The 3,921-nt window shown below is 37.1% G+C and overlaps 1 pseudogene; it reads left to right on the top strand.

Annotated features, from left to right (window-relative positions):
• The first annotated feature begins 2,674 nt into the window (after positions 1–2,674).
• On the top strand, positions 2,675–3,537 carry LOC112835892 (small ribosomal subunit protein uS2-like; annotated as a pseudogene).
• Positions 3,538–3,921: the final 384 nt, after the last annotated feature.

The following is a 3,921-nucleotide window of genomic DNA, read 5'->3' as shown; positions in this document are numbered from 1 at the left end:
TTGCTGAATAGCTACATATATCAGATCACTAGACTCTACTCCCTGTATAGGAATCATAAAGTGAAACTTCATATTCTACACCCAGATCTTCAGGTTGCTACTTCAGTATGTCAGGGAAGTGAGCCTGATCTGGGTATACAACCCTTCTTCACATCTACAAATAAAATAAGTCATTAAGTAAAATTTTTCAGATTTTAGAGTTGCCATCACTGGAAATTAGATTTGAAAACTCTGCAGCAGAGTTCTCTTAAGTTTTTAAAATAAAATTGGATACTTTTATAGAGTTTGTTTTAAAAATAATAATAATTAACACTATTTCAAAATGTTCATGCTTTCTCGCATCGTCATCAAACAGTTGTTTTGCTTCTGTTTTGGAATATCCATTTTCTGAAAGATTTTTTTCCAAACGTGCTATAAAATTTTCATCAATAGAGAACCCTTAGTGGGCCTCCAGAATTAGTATAAGTTCATAAATTTTAAGCCCTATTTAAACACTGAGTACATAAAAGTCATACAATGACTATTTTGTGAGAATTCACATTTTCATCTTCATATTTGCTTAGCTGTGAGAAAAAGATTTGAGTGTCTACTGAACTCTTATCATTTATTATCATTATTAATAAACATATGTCATCAGTAAGTTTGTTTACAAAAATTAGGTTCTTTGGAAGTCAGATTTAGATGACATAGAAAGATCACTATATTGTGCACCTGAAGCTAATATAATATTGTATGTTAACTCTACTGGAATTAAAATAAAATAAAATAATTAAAATAGATGACATAGGAAGAGTTTAAAAAGAGATAAAGCACCTTGCATAATATAAAGAAACAGGGAATGGGCAAGATTGAGTTGCTGAGACAGGGTGGAAAGAGAAGAGGTCATAGAAAGAGAAGTTAGCCCAGCAATGCAATGGAATACATGTGCCCTATGAGGAAAGATGACCAATTAAAAAAAGATATAGAAATTAAACAATGTTTCATAGGTTGTTTAGAAATTGGCTTAATAATCCTCCTTTCTGTTTCCTTGCCTTTGAGTATTCCCCTCCCACACTGATTCTGGGCTTGGCCATGTGTCTTGCTTTGGTCAATGGCAAATCTGACATAAGCAGAAATTTGGAAAGTGTTTATTAAAGGCTTATGTCTTGCTACTTTTCAGAATTCTGTTGCTGCTATCATGTTAAAAGCCAAGGTTAGTCTGCTGGATGATAAAAGGCACATGGTCCAATCATCCCCATTACCACAGCCAATAGCCAACATCAACTGCCCAATAGATGAGAAAGGCTGTCCTAGAACACCCAACCCACAGGTGGTTGTAGAACTACATGGTCAACCCATAGACTCAGGAGCAATCATAAAATGATTGTTGCCTTAAAGCAGTGAGGTGATTTGTCATGGAGGATAATCTAACAGATATAAATATCTATAATCTGATTTTAAATGGTATGCTGTTCCGTGATATAAACTTTTTTGTCCTAAATATCCAATAAAAAATTTCTAGAGACCATGTTGATGATAATTTGGAAGCAGAATAAAATTGGGCAATGGTGGTAATTGAGAGACAGAATAATTGGACAACATAGTATGGGAAAAGAATTAATATAGGCAGAAGATAAATAGTACAATAGACAAAGAGGATAAAATAACATCTAGAACTCAAGCCAGTAGTAACTGGCTTTCATGAAACTGAAGCTATAAAAAAGGACACTGGATTAGAAGTTGGAGCCAATTTTGTCAAGAAATTGATAAAGAATACAAGATAACCCATTAGACCTATTGAAGATGCTGACATGATGTTATGCTAAAAAAAAAAAAAAAAAAGACATGATGGGGAGGCTAAAAGATTAACCATACCCATGGCTGTAACTGAGGTATACCGTGTCTTTTCTTGCTTCTAGAAGTTCTTTTACCTTTCCTGTCAGTATTTGTTTAAGAATTTATCATTGAGTTGGCTGATACTCACCCCATGAAAATGGTATTAACTATGACCACACTGGTAACCAGAGGAAGGTAGGATACGAAGGGTGAGTTGACGTTTATTAATAGTTATCGAATGCAGGTAAGGGACTCAAGTAAAATGCAAACTGCAAGAGTAGCAAAATAGAAGGTTAATTGTCTGTATGAAGCAAGTCGCTGAAGGTTTATTTTGTTCAACAAGATGTGGCCTTCAGTTTTAAAGACAAAACTCAGGTTAACATTATCCAAAAATGTAAATTCTATACCAAGAAAGAGACAGAATATTAATAATATTTTAAACTGCAGCAATTTAGAGGTACCGGGGTGGCTCAGTCGATTAAGCATCTGCCTTTGGTTCAGGTCAAGATCTCTGGGTCTTGGGATCAAGCCCTGCATGGATCTCCCTGCTCAGTGGGGAGTCTGCTTCTCCCTCTGCCCCTCCCCCTGCTCCTATGTTATCCTGCTCTCTCTCTCCCTCTCTTAAGTAAATAAATAAAATCTTTTTAAAAAATAAATTAAAAAATAAAACTGCAGAAATTTAAACCTCTATAATTTTACAGAGTGATATCTACATCCCCATTTCATTCTGAAATATTTGAAAACACATAATATTCATTGAGTTAAAAGTAAACCAGTTTTCCCTTTCCATGCTACCCAGGGAAGGGTCCATGTGGCATTGTTTTGCGTTCCCATCATAGCATAAAGGGAAATTTTCACAATGTCTGGAGCCCTTGATGTCGTGCATGAAGGAGGAAGATGTCCTCAAATTCCTTGCAGCAGGAACCCACTTAGGTGGCACCAGCCTTGACTTCCAAATGGAACAGTACATCTACAAAAGGAAAAGTGATGGTATCCACATCATAAATCTGAAGAGAACTTGGGAGAAGCTTCTGCTGGAGGCTCATGCTATGGTTGCCATTGAAAACCCAGCTGATGTCAGTGTCATATCGTCTGGGAATACTGAAGTTTGGTGCTGCTGCTGGGGCCACTGCCATTGCTGGCCGCTTCACTCTTAGAACCTTCACTAACCAGATCCAGGCAGCCTTCCAAGAGCTGAGACTTTTGGTGGTTACTGATCCCAGGGCTGACCACCAGGCTCTTACAGAGACATCTTATGTTAACCTGCCTACCATTGCTCTGTCTAACACCGACTCTCCTCTGCACTATGTGGACACTGCCATCCCTTTCAACAACAAGGGAGCTCACTCAGTGGGTCTGATGTGGTGGAGGCTGGCCAGGGAAGTTCTGCACATACCTGGCACCATTTCCCATGAACACGCATGGGAGGTCATGCCTGATCTCTACTTCTACAGAGATCCTAAAGAGCTTGAAAAGGAAGAGCAGGTCTCTGCTGAACAGGCTGTGACCAAGGAGGAATTTCAGGGTGAATGGACTGCTCCAGCTCCTGAATTCACTGCTTCTCAACCTGAAGTTGCAGACTGGTCTGAAGGCATACAGGTGCCCTCAGTGCCTATTCAGCAGTTCCCTACTGAAGACTGGAGTGCCCAGCCGGCCACTGAAGACTGGTCTGCAGCTTCCACTGCTCAGGCCACTGAATGGGCAGGAACAACCACTGAGTAGTCTTAAGCTGCTCTTCCACAAAGCAAACAAAATGGAAATAAGGTTGATAGAAAATAAACAGTTTCTAAAAAAAAAAGTAAACCAGTTTTATAAAGTTTTATAAATAGATATATTCTAATATAAATTACATATTATTCCTAAAAATATAGTTTTCATAAATAAAATATTTTATACATTTTTCCTAAATAATACATGACCAGAACTATACATAAAGTGCCTATAAATTGTGGAGAATTTGCAAGAATACTACAGAATAAAAATTTAAAATTCATATTTGAAAATTATAATGAAATATAAGCAAATTTTATCTTAATTTTTTATTTGGAATACTTTTTGGTTAACCTATGGTGTCAATGCATTAAAATAGATATCCCACTTACATGT

This window comes from Callorhinus ursinus, unplaced genomic scaffold (assembly GCF_003265705.2).
Source record: "Callorhinus ursinus isolate GAN/ISIS: 27379988/994484 unplaced genomic scaffold, GSC_fseal_2.0 scaffold2, whole genome shotgun sequence".
In the NCBI taxonomy this organism is placed as follows: domain Eukaryota; kingdom Metazoa; phylum Chordata; class Mammalia; order Carnivora; family Otariidae; genus Callorhinus; species Callorhinus ursinus.
This window is presented reverse-complemented; position numbering and strand designations above follow the sequence as displayed.